Source organism: Periplaneta americana, chromosome 5 (assembly GCF_040183065.1).
Source record: "Periplaneta americana isolate PAMFEO1 chromosome 5, P.americana_PAMFEO1_priV1, whole genome shotgun sequence".
NCBI classification, from domain to species: Eukaryota; Metazoa; Arthropoda; class Insecta; order Blattodea; family Blattidae; genus Periplaneta; species Periplaneta americana.
Window position 1 is genome coordinate 158,708,496 of NC_091121.1, and position 14,241 is coordinate 158,722,736.

Sequence of the window (14,241 nt, forward strand, 5' to 3'; positions counted from 1 at the left end):
TATCGTTATAACTTTAAGTAGGCCTAAAACCAGAAAACCTCACATAACTCAAAATTTGAGAATATTGTATTCAGTTGCAGAGTAATACTCGGTATGAAACTGTCGAAAGTCTGTGGTTGAGTATCATCATCATCATCATCATCATCATCATCATCATCATCATCATCATCAGCCATTCAAATAGTAGGCCTACTGGCCAACCCAAAGATCTTTTCCCTCTAGCTATGTTGAGCTATATTAATTGATAAAGTAAGAAGATGTTCCTAATTTGTAGAATTTCCGTGAACGTGTGAAGGCAATGTTTGCATCAGCATAAGCCTACATAAAATGCGAACAATTATTTTCAGTTTTGAATGATAACAGAAACATAAAACGACTCCAAATTATTAATTTTAATTTATCTTCTGTACTGCGAGTGAATGTGTTAATTGCTGCTTAAATCTCCACATTGTCCTCACAGAATGAAGAAGTAATTTATGCATGTATGTATCCCGTGTCTACCCACTTCACTTTACGTGATTCGGATTCCGCATATTGCGGATAGATAGCAGGACTGTGATCCATTTTTATAGTTGCACACTACTTCGGCGGACCACGCTATGCATGATGTGTATCTGTGAAGAGTTATTGTTGTGTACTAGGGTGAGTGTAGGATGTGTAAGTGTTCATGTAAGTGTAGTGTATGGAATGAGTGATGATGATGAAGATGAGGAAGAGAGGAGGGGAAACCCGGTGCCGGCACATTTCTCCTAGTCTCGAGGTAGAAATTTTACATGAGCCACAGACATTGCACATTTTGTACATGAGAATATCCAGTAATGTAATTTATCCATCTGCATGTGAGTAATGCCAAGGTTGTATTACTTTTCGATAGTAACGCGTATATTGCGCACGCGTCATAGTACAACCACAGTGTAGTATATACAGTCACAAAGGTCAATACGTAGTAAATATGCATCCATAGATGGTTGCTAAACACTAGGATCTCTAATATCGCCTCATTACAGAAAATACGAAATGGTACCGGCACAGTCTATTGTTCGTAGCACCCTCACAACTCAAGCTTCGTGACTATATATACTGTATATACTAGACTGTATATAAAGTAGCCACGTTCAATTAGTAGGCTAGCGGTGTCAAAGAGGACGGAAGCTTTGTAGTTTCAATAATTTTAATTATGTCGCGCTGTCCATTGTCGTCGTCAAGTCTTTTGAAGGTCGTTCCAATACTCCACGCGGAGTGTATAAACCAGAGTTGCAAATTTTAGCAGCATGTCTTGTTCTAGTTCACAGTGAAAATTAATTATATTACTTTATTTTATTATTCATTTATTCTATTTAATTATTTCTTTAAATAATTAATTTAAAATAAATAATCTTAATAATATAAATAATCTTCAAATTAACTCATGCTTTGAGCAATTAAGCCTAGCCCATATCCCTGTTATATTAATATATAGCAGCAACAAACAAGACGTCGCATTTTCAATTTATTATCGGTGCATGCAATAAAGACCTACAAATCTTAAAAGGAATGCCGCTGCCTAATAATTAAACGAAGCAACTATACTAGTCTGTGATACAACTGACTAACATTCATGTTTTAAAAATTATCAACCGTGGAGAGTAAAATCTTCCAAGTAGGTTTGTACTGTATATACCTAGTAATATGCGGATTCCACTTGTTTATAGGAATGGACTTTCTGAGTTCATCGGATATGACATAAGAAATTCCTCGGCAAGCGAAATTTGTTTTCCATTCCACAAAATCCTTTCATTCTTGATTAGTGTAGCTCGAATATAGAATATATATTATTTTAATGTACCGAAGTACATATGATATTTTCCTGCAGATATTCTGCGTCGTCATACGATGAAAGAGTAATGGAAGGGAGAAAAATTCTCTCCGGCGCCGGGATTTGAACCCGGGTTTTCAGCTCTACGTGCTGATACTCTTTCATCGAATATAGACGTTACATATCAAAACACATTGCAGTAACGAATGCTAACTCTAGTTTGCATGTTTCTGAATTTTTGGATAAAATAAGATTAAATTAGAGTTAAATGTAGAATTCTGAAATAGACGTGCATTATATTTCCATTTTTTAGTTATTGCGTAGCTGTATTTAATAGACCAATATCTTTCTTTGTCCTTAACTTCAGTAATAGTGTAGTCTTCATTATAATCAGGTAATATTTTAGTGCATAGATACCATTGTCATTGTAATTGTTATCGAAAATTTAATATTACAATTTTAATCTTAATAATAATATTTGTGATTATATTCATAATTGTAGTTGTAATCCTCCCATAGAGAGGAAGAGAAGACCGGATGGCTTATCTGTACTATGTTAAATAAATAAATGAACAAACGAACAAACAAGCAAATAAATAAGTGAAAAAGTGAGAGGGTAGGAGTGGAGATGGAGTGGGGGTGAGTGAGGGGTGCGATGAGTGGGGGAGGGAGGAAGTGAGAGATGGAGTGAGTGAACAACCAAATAAATAACTGAATAAATAAATAAATAATGACTGAATATATAAATGACTAAAAATAAATAAATAAATAAATTGAAGTGAGAGTGAAGATGGGGTGGGAGTGAGTTAGGGGTAGAATGGGTGAGGGAGGGAGGAAGTGAGAGAGGGAGCGAGCGAACAACGAAATAAATAATTGAATAAATAAATGACTAAATAAATAGATGACTAAATGTATAGAGGACTAAAAGTAAATAAATAAATAAATAAATAAATAAATAAATAAATAAATAAATAAATAAATAAATAAATAAATAAATAAATAAGAGAGAGTGGGAGTAGAGGTGGGGTGGGGATGAGTGAGGGGATGGATGAGTGCGTGAGGGAGAAAGTGGGAGAGGAGTGAGTGAGCAACAAAATGACTGAATAAATAAATGATTAAATAAATAAATAAATGATTAAATAAATAAATAAACAAATTATTAAATAATTAAATAAATAAATGACTAAATAAATTAATAAATAAATGATTAAATAAATAAATGATTAAATAAATTAATAAATAAATTATTGAATAAATAAATAAATAAATAAGAGAGAGTGGGAGTAGAGGTGGGGTGGGGATGAGTGAGGGGATGGATGAGTGCGTGAGGGAGGAAGTGGGAGAGGAGTGAGTGAGCAACGAAATAACTGAATAAATAAATGATTAAATAAATAAATAAATTTATAAATAAATAAATAAATAAATAAATAAATAAATAAATAAATAAATAAATAAGAGAGAGTGGGAGTAGAGGTGGGGTGGGGATGAGTGAGGGGATGGATAAGTGCGTGAGGGAGGAAGTGGGAGAGGAGTGAGTGAGCAACGAAATAACTGAATAAATAAATGATTAAATAAATAAATGAGTGAATAAATAAATAAATGATTAAATAAATGATTAAATAAAGAGGTGACTAAATATATAAATGACTAAAAAATAAATTAATTAATAAACTAAATATGTAATTAATTAATTAAATAGATAAATGACGAATAATTAAATAATTAAACAAACAAATAAATAAGGGAGGAGGTAACTGAGTAGGTAAGTCAAGGTATCCAACAGAAACAGACTTCCTGTAGTCATCAGTTTGTTGTCCCAGAGTCGGATGCTTTTTCCGCATTGGAGATTCACGTCCATATTGCATTCTAAAACTACGCTAAACGGCAATAATAGACTTTAACTTGGACAGCCACAACACGTATGGAAACATCCTGTGGTACGAAATTATTATTTACCGAGCTCGGCATAGGTGAGGGGATGCATCACTTTCAGCGAGGTACAGATAAAGTTTTGAAATATATATTTCCCGTGGCACAATCAGAATATGTTGTATTTAAATATTTCCGGGATATTTTTAAAATGCATCACTTTCATTCGGACGTGCAGTATTAAAATTGCTTCTTATAGACTTTGCATTAACGTGATAATCGGCTTAGTTTGATGAAATTAAAACATGAAATGCACTTTATTATTGATTTATGAAGCATTCGTTACACGTCGAGTGTTAATTTGGTTTCATAGTAATACATTTTTATTAAAACATATGGACTTTATTTCAAATACATTTTAGAGTAGGAGATAAATGGATAATGAAAAGAAAATATTTTTGTATGTTCTAAAAGGTAACAGTTCGTTTTTAACTGGCAATTGATGTGCTGGGTGGAGGATAGGCACGTAAATAAATTACCACTCATTGAATCAAATTCAGGACGCATTGGCTTCTCCCATTAAAATGGTCCGGGTTTGACCTCCGGTAAGGTCATGATGTAAATTATGGCGGGCAGAACAGTTATTTCAAACGGCTTTTCTTGTGATACTCTCGTTTCTCATTTAGTTACACAGACACTTTTCACCTTCCCCTCACTTCTTCTATCATGTAGAATAGTTAAAAATAGGCCGAACCCCTTTAGGCCTGATGTACATTGTAGTGTACATTGTTTCTTTTTTCTTTTTTGGAATGTCTTCGATACTTTTAAATATTTTGAAAAATACAGTGTGATAGAAATTGAGAATATTATTTTTGAAACATTTCTATACATGAATTAAAAATAAAACTTATAATTTTGGGGCCCCAGGGGTCAAAATTGTCCATAAATTTTTATTTTCTGTGAAGATTTTAATATAAAATATAGCATTTACTGCGGACTTCTGGAAAAAGAACTAAGGAAGAGGCTAGTGAAGTGATTTGTGTGGTATTTTGTGGGACAGAAATATAGACATTATAAGGAACTGAAGAAAAACGACAGAAGCATTTAAAATGTGGATATGGAGAGGAATTGAACATGTGAAATGGACAGACAGAATTAGAAATGAAGCTGAGCCGGAAAGAGTGGGTAAAGAAAGAATAATGTTGAAACCGATCAGGAAGAGAAATAGAATTGTCTGGGTCACTGGCTAAGAGGATGTCCTGGAAGGAATAGTGAACGGGAGAAAAGATTTGAGCATAAGAAGATATCAAATGATAAGCGACATTAATATACATGGATCGTTTGCGGAAGTTAAGAGGAACATGGAAAATATGGAAGATTGGAGAAGGCTCGGTTAGCAGTGAAGATACCTACTCTTGGGCAGCTGAATGAATATTTTTTTGGTTTTAACTCACATTAGATTCATAAATGGGTAATGTGAAGTGGAGAGTTTTCGTAAGTAATTTTGAAAATAAAATTACTGTTATTCATACTAAAGCGAAAATTTGCCTTATTAAGTTCTTATAAAAAAAACTTTTAGTCTAATATATGAGCTTAATTGACCTGCTAAATAATAATATAATATTAGCAATCCAATGTTATCTCGGCCATTTCAAATATATAAAAATGTCTATATTCTATATCCGGAGTTTGCGAGCAATATGATGTACAGACTATAAGGGTATATTGTGCAGTTCTTTGGAATACATGTCGCCAAGTTAATTAATTGCTTGTATAGTGAGATCGAAACGCAAGCTATGGGATGTATTGCAAACAGTGTATAAGCTTAAGTTCGTCATAGTAATGGATGCAAGGTAATGCTAGCCTAAGGGAGATCCCAACGACAAGCCATTAGCAAGCAACATTCCGTGAACCAGATGAAGCTGCCAACTGTTACAGTATCTCTAGCAGACTACTTGGCCCCTGACATGTTGGAAGTTATGCATCCATTATACGATTGCGTCTCCCAGACAAGGGAAGTCACATTTTGGTCATTCGTATCTTATCATTAGACTTCGTGGAATTGCCACGAGAATCGTAAGGTTTATTACGCACGCGGTATAGACTGTATGAGAAGGGGGCGTGCAACGGATGGAGTATGCCTCTGTTGTAAACACTGAGCAGTATACTGCGGTTACAATACAACCTGTATCCTGCGTTCAAGAAATATAATGAATGATCATTGAAGTAGGAAATGTCTAAACATGTAAATATACAATTATTTTGTAGTGAGATACATTAACTCTTAAAATTTAATGTAATATACTCACATCATCCTTGAATATGTGCATTGCAGTCAAGAGTTACGTACATTTTGAGCGACTGCAAAGTAACCTCCTCCGATGGCCACTTTAACAGTTTTTATATTGGGAAAATGTACGTTCAACATCACATGATGTAATAGGTGCATATTTGAAGAACGGAAAGTAATTACTTATTAGTACACCAACTTCAGACGTCTTGTCGTGACTTGATAGTACATCATTTATAATACGAAGTTGTGAATAGGCAGAATTTTTAGCAATAATGTTTCTCAACTTACATTTCACTTTTTCTGAAATTAGTGAATTGTTATTTTGGATAACGGTTTGTGATACTTTTTACACTATATTAAGGGCTTCTGAGAGTTGTAGATTAAACGATTTTAACAGGGTGATGCTTTTGGACACGATTTTAAAATTAGAATCAATGAACAGAATATCTTCCAATAGCTGTTCAGAAGGCAATGATTTTATAGCTGCAACAGCGGAACTGTCTCTGCTATCCAATGCATCAATTACCTCCGTTATTTTGCCGTAATATTCTGCATAATAATTAACAGCATCCAACCACGTTTTCCAACGGGTCAAGACTGGCTGCGGGGGTAAGGGTATTCCAAGCCTTGGTGTGAAAGCTGATGCAACACCAGGTCGATTAAACCAAGTTAGATTTTTAATTAATCGACCTGGTGTATTATATGGTCAATGTTCCGAAATTTGTGGAGCAAATCACAGATTTATACCTATCGGCAATTGTTTGGAACAGCAACACTCTCATTGTAGTATGTTTGATTGAATTCTTGTCTGCACTGAACATATGTTAAGCTTTGACTATTCCAAATACAGTAATACAAAAACAAGTGCTTACATAGGTATACATTAGCTGTAGCTACTCTATTTGGACCGGTCATATCTCTTAACATGAACTGCTTATACTACGAGACCGGGAGGTCGCTCACCTCCTCTATACTACCGTACATCGGCAACCTGATTGCATGCTGCGTGTGGCAATTCAACGAAGTCTACTTATCATTGATAGCAGCTGCAAATTGAGGAGTAAAAATGCATGATGCACTTACGTTTTTGTACAGCTGTTAGTATAATTTTGATCTGTTTGGTGGTTGTGAGGCTTGTACAGAATGGATTTAGGAGAGAGGTGTTTATATGTTGCGACCATGTAACCGGTAGTTGAGCCATCTGTGGCCCAGCTTGATTCCTGTGAATAGTTGGTTCTGGGTGAACTTACGAGAAAGAAAGCTTGTTGCTAAAATGTACTCGATTCTTAAAGAAAGTGCTGAAAACACTCGGTTTGTGGACATTGCTAACGTCTGCTGACAGAACTCAAGCTTACTAGGATAAAATTTGTAGTCGGCACCATGCTCCGACCGTCTTTTACTCCCGAGAAAGACCTGATTACTCAATTTGACTGGGAGCTATGTGGACCTCGGTCTGTTCTGGAAGTTTTGGCAACGAGAGTGTTTCCGTTATCAAAATTGAGCTCGGGACCTTCCAGTCCGTAGCCAGTTGATCCACCAATTGACCTACCAGGCCGCTATTAACAGTGTTGAATAAATTATGTTGACTCGTAATACCTTCCTGATCAACTTAATTTTTAGCACAGTATGCTATATTGATGTCTTCTTTAGACCGTAATGTATTTTCAAGTAATTTTTCAACCTCTTCGAAGGATAAACCTCCAATTTTTGTACAGTAAACCCCGATTATCCGTCACCGTATTAATCGATTGGTGGATTATCCGACTGTCTTTCTCTCTCGCGTTTTTTTGTTTTGCATGAAAAATATGAATACTGTACATTACATCAGTACGATTTTTTTTCTACAGAGTGTTTTTTTTTACAAACCTTTACCCTTATACAGTATGATCTACTCTTCGAGTGGTCGTACTGTCTAACTTCTATGCAAAATGTCTTCCACGGGTGTCAAAAGAAAACGTGTTTGCTACGAAAAAAGGGCAAGTAATTCATTGGTTTGGGAAATGAGAAACTGTCTCATCACCAGGCTTCGAGACTTCGGACCCAATAGAACAGTTCAGTGGGAAATCCGCATAACGTCGTACTGAGTATAGTGGTAAAGCATACAGTGGGTGGGGTACTGTAGAATGAATGCCAACAAATACGCAAAGGAAAAGGCTCTGGATTTGAAGGTTCTGACGAATAATTTGGTTTTCATACAATCTGTGTCTGAAACTATTACACGGTTAGAAAAGTCAGAGCACGAGATGCCGGAAGCCCTCAAATTAATTTAGAAAATGATGCAAAGAATTAATGAGACACCAAGTACATCGGTTACTGAACGTGTGAAACAGAAGTGGAAATCAATGTTATGTAAAAATAACGGAAATGGAGCATTGTGTAATATAAACAGCAAATTAGTGGACAGAGTAACCCGAAAATAAATGACTGTCTTTTAGAGATTGAAATGATGTTACGTTTTTTCGTTTTGCTCCTATATAGTCATGCGACGTAGAGCGCAGCTTTTCACAGTAAAAACTGTGTTTGGTAGACAACTGAAAAAGATTTACGTTTGAGACACTGAAATTGTATCTTGTATCACATTGCAATTCAGTACTGTAACTGCACTTCCTAAAGACGACCAATAGGATAAATGAAAAAATTAAAATTGCTACATGCTTATTTCCACCATTAACACTGTATATAATTAAACAAAAATGCTTATAAAAGACAGGAGAATAAATGTTTTTCACATTCTTTTGACATTATCATTGTATAATGTATATTTACTTTCAGAATGTACATATGTATGTTTCCCCATACTACCGTACTCTACTCTAAATAGCAACGTTGTTACCTCAACATATCTCTATCTACCTGCAGCGAGTCAACAACCTATAGTGCATGCACAGTAAACTTATTGTATCGGGTCCAAAGTCTCGAAGCCTGCTCATCACAATAGGAGGTAGGAATTACAACTGTAAAAAACGAAATGTAAAGTGCATAAAATTTGTAAATCTACAACATGAGATCTCTGGTATTCCTATCTTTCCACAGACAGCTGTCATAAGGAGTTTCCTTGGTCATTAAAAACCCGTCGTTGAAAACTAGACTTAAATTAGTGAACGTATGATCCACTACTTAGCGTGTTAAAAGAAAAGACCACGCGGGAAAAGACGAAACTGTATTATGCACTTAGTTTATGAACACCTTTTATAGTAGTGATCATCCGATTTTTTCGATTAACCGTTCACTGCACCCCCTTCATTACCACGGATAATAGAGTTTCTATTGTATTCCCATTTCGTACAATATTCTGGTCACGAGGCATCATAATATATTTTATGCTCGACCATGCCGAAATGCAGTAATTATACATCTGGTAGCAGTCCTTTAATGCATGTCGTTAAAGTACACCTATTCATTAAAGTTCAGGTTTTCGATTATTCTCGGATATGCAATCGAAAGACAACGAGGGAAACGTCACGGAGGCTGGAAATCCAATACTGTCGCAGAAGGTTATGTTCTGTTACTATAATAATTAGCGTTAATTGTAAATAATATTGAAATAAATTCAATTTGTCATCTCGTTTTTCAATTCTAAATCAATTTCCAGGTTATATCGAAATTAGTTCATGTTATTCTCAGATTATATCAAGGCAATGACATTATTGTTCCGCGGAAAAATCAATACTTTCGCGTTTGCGCACATCTCACAATTTACGAGCTATGCACAAGGTCACTTCCGCTCTTCAGTTAGATACGAATAAAATGAATACTTCTGAATAATTTCAAGTTAGAAATATGGTCGAGCATAAAAAATCGTATGAAACTTGCCTATAATGGTAATTAAGACGCTCTTATGAAAATTATGAAACTCGCTTGCGCTCGTTTCATTAACAAACATACTCGCGTCTTAATTACTATCATTATAGGCTCGTTGCATAATGTACTATCGTCTACAGTATTTTACGTCATTTGGAATGATTGCGAAATAGAGTTTCAATATTGTATTCTAGCTACTATAAATCTATTTTTTCAATTTTAAATTCTGAAGAGTATTTATCGTATCCATTTACACGAACATTTAGAGATATCACTAATTGTATTTATAGTGTACAACGTTGCACTTCAACCAAGCGTAGAGTCATCACACTGATTTATATTATAAAATGAAATATACTATCATGTTCAGAAACGCAGAAGTAAATAAATAAGGGTTAATACCACTACCGGCTCTCTTGTGTTAGGAATTGCTTGCGTTAGGATATCATCAAAATAATGAGCTCTTTATTAATAATAATAATAAATTGGAACCACTCCAATTATGTGTTTGAGATGAGAAGGTAATGACCATTCAAATATTTTATTGGGTATCATACTGTACATATTATTGCAGCCTACTTAAATATATTTCTCGATGTAGTTAAGACACTTGTCTACAAACTTGAGGCGAACTTCATACAACGGCTCCATCAGCTATGCAGTTTACTTGTATATAATCACCACTTAAAATCCAAGAAGTATAAGATGAGCATTATAGTTAAGAAAAAGCCAATTTGGTTAAATTCAACTCCAGGAGAATTTTTCTTGAACGTTAGCATTAAGTTAAGTAGGGAATTGGGACTTCATTTGAAGATGTGAGTTTAATGGCAAGTAATTTTATTCTAAAGTGTATAGCAGAAAAAAATTCTACTCTTTCCTCTATAAACGATTTTTTCTTTCCATACGACTGTCTCACGGGTAATCTGAAATTGTTTTCTCACGAAATTGTATGAAATCGTTTTAGGACATTCAGATGTACCGTAACTTCATTTCAAAGCTTTTAAACAAGATGAACAAATTAACACATTTAAAGAGAAATGAGAAGGAGAAAGTGAATGTTTTCCGCCTACAATGTGGAGGAAAGAGGCAGAGTTTCGTGATTTTACAACCTCGGTATATGTATTATGTGAATTCTATGACTTTATGGATGCTATCGGCCCAGGAGGGAAAATTGTCTGTAATAATTTAATAGGAAGTGGCGAATTAGTAGCTAGATCAAACACAGATGATGAATTCGCATTTTGGTAGAAATCTCCTTCATTTACGTATAAGCACTTCATTGTGATAAATATTTTCACGAAATAACTTTTTATGGGATGTATTGACTTAGTCGTTTGGCAGATCCTATGATTTATTTTAGGAGAAAAATTCGCTCCGGCGCCGGGGATCAAACCCGGGTTCTTGATTCTACGTACCAAGCGCTCTGACCACTGAGCTACGCCGAATTCAATCCACAGCACAGGATCGAATCTTCCTCCTTCGATGTTTCCCTTTGTGGCCTGATCCCCGGCGCCGGAGCGAATTTTTCTCCTAAAATATTAAGTGTCAATATTACAGATAAAAATCTGTAGGAAAAATTAATATATATCTATAATATTCTCTCAGCTAGCAGTGCATAATAACTGCGGATTCCCGGCCAACAAGTCACTCAGCTGAGTGCGCTCCTAGTATAATGACAGTTGGCATTGGATACACGTCAACATATATATGCCTAATTTGGAGTCAGGCCACAAAGGAAAACATCGAAGGAGGAAAGTTCGATCCGGTGCTGTGGATTGAATTCGGCGTAGCTCAGTGGTCAGAGCGCTTGGTACGTAGAACCAAGGACCCGGGTTCGATCCCCGGCGCCGGAGCGAATTTTCCTCCTAAAATATTAAGTGTCAATATAACAGATAAATTCTGTAGGACAAATTCTATATGATCCTATGAGATTTATGTTGAACCAAACTGATTTAGAGACAGAATTTCTCATAATTGTTCGCTATTGACAGTGAAGTACTCTGTTATAGTTATAATATTGAATGTAAAAATCCTATCGGTATTAAATATATTTGATTTATTTTTAGTGGCACTGACAGAATTAAGGTCATAAGGTCTTCTCTTCCGTTCAATCAGTGTAAAATACATAGCAAATGTAAATAACATCAATACAGAAACCATTGGAATAATAATAACTTACTTACTTACTTACTTACTTACTTACTTACTTACTTACTGGCTTTTAAGGAACCCGGAGGTTCATTGCCGCCCTCACATAAGCCCGCCATTGGTCCCTATCCTGAGCAAGATTAAAGGTCTTTTTCCCTCCGGTCTCCTAACTAACACTCCATATGAATTTCTGGATTCGCCCATACGTGCTACATGCCCTGCCCATCTCAAACGTCTGGATTTAATGTTCCTAATTATGTCAGGTGCAGTTCTGTGTTGTGTAACTTTCTCCATTCTCCTGTAACTTCATCCCTCTTAACCCCAAATGGAATAATAATAATAATAATAATAATAATAATAATAATAATAATAATAATAATAATAATAATAAAAATAATAACGATAAGAATACTAAGAGCAAAATGTGTGTATGTGTGTCTATTTAATGCCTACCCACTTCACTTGCGTGATTCGGGTTTCACACACTGCGGATAGATGGCAGAACTGTGACCCATTTTCAAGTTGTACACTACCTCGGGGGGTCACGTTATGCATGATGTGTATCTTTGAAGAGTTATGTCGTGTACTAGGGTGAGTGTATGTGTAAGTGTTCGGTGTAAATGTAGTGTAGGGAATGGGTGAAGATGATGAAGGTGAGGAAGGGAGAAGGGGAAACCTGGTGCCGTCACGTAGCCTACTCCTGTCGAATAGCACCAAGTGGGCCGCCAGGCTTAACGTCCCTATCCGATGGACGAATCGCTATCAACAGTGACATATGCCTTCTCTTCATATGTACTGCGGAATGATTTGGAATTTAACCCAGTCAAATTGGTGCATAATTTAGTGATTAGCAGTTGTGCACCGCCATCTCTCCTAGTCCCAAGATAGAATGTGTTTAGTTATATGTAATTCTAAGAGTTACAGTTAATGTTAAAAAGACAATTTGCATCGACAGAATGATTAACATAATGAAGGAAAATTGATAGATTAAAGATAAATATTCTACAAAAGTAATATTTGAAGAAAGATCATATTCTAGAGACGAAAAACAGTCTTCCTGACACTCGGCTTTTGAAAGTAGTCAATATGTGATAGCCCTTTACACTATGTGCATTAAAATACACTACTTTCACTATTACACTACCATAAAGAATGAAGGCTTACATTGGTGAAACATTATTTACACTATTGTAAACAATAAATAAGTAGGCTATAGTATTATAAAATAAAATATCTTCCATATTACAATACACAACACTGTGTATAAACTTAAGAGTGTAAATAATGTTTGATCATTTGACCTACATTTTTTATTATAGTGTAAATAGTAAAAATAGCGTATTGCGGTGCACATAGTGTAAATAATTTAAATTGTATAGTGTAATTGAAGTGGTGCATATTTTGATACGCCCCACTTGACGAAACTAGAGTCGCACGAGCCGTCAGTCAAGTACTTCGTTAGCTAGATGGACGTGCGTCACCTATTTAAAAACTCTGGTAATATTTAATCTTGAGCCTCCTGGGACAAAGTACAGCCCCTATTGATGGCCAACTGCAGACATAACAATTTCCACTCATGAGCAGAAATACGAATAAGTTTCAATTACATATACACGCACACAAGGAAAATTACTTCCAAGTTTCGTAGTCAATTTTTTGGAAATGTGAACCAAAATTATTGATAGTAAATAGCAGATTTCCCTTGTATTTTGACTGATTTTCGAACTGAATGGGTTACATCAGCTGCTTGTTTATGTGGGTTACATGAATGTGAGATAAAATCCACAAACGATTAGGAAAAACGCGGGAATTTTACTTGAAGAAAGTAAGGAGAGAGGTATGGAAGTAAACTTGAAAAAACAAAGTATGTGATTATGTCTCGTGACCAGAACATAGTACGAAGTAGAAATATAAAAATTGTAAATTTATCCTTTAAAAAGGTGGAAAAATGCAAGTACCTTTGAGCAACAGTAACAAATATAAATTACACTTGGGAGGAAATTAAATTCAGAATAAACATTGGTAATACCTGTTCTTATTCGGCTGAGAAGCTTTTGTCATTCAGTATGCTCTCAAAAGCTGAATGTTAGAATTTATATAAAAAAAAAAAAAAGTTGGGCTATATTACCGTTGTTCTATATGGTAGTGAAAACTGGACTCTCACTTTGACGGAGGAACAGAGACTAAGCGTGTTTGGGAATAAGGTGCTTAACATATTTAGGGCTAAGTGTGATGAAGTTACGGAAGACTGGAGAAAGTTACACAACGCAGAACTGCATGCTTTGTATTCTTCACCTGACATAATTAGGAACATTAAATCCAGACGTTTGAGATG

General features: G+C 35.2%; 1 protein-coding gene across 1 annotated transcript in view; it reads right to left on the minus strand.

Moving 5' to 3' along the window:
- The window catches only part of LOC138700254 (neuropeptide CCHamide-1 receptor-like), a 1,055,160-nt gene that overhangs the window by 196,439 nt on the left and 844,480 nt on the right, over positions 1 to 14,241 (minus strand). The gene's annotated exons all lie outside the window — the stretch shown is intronic.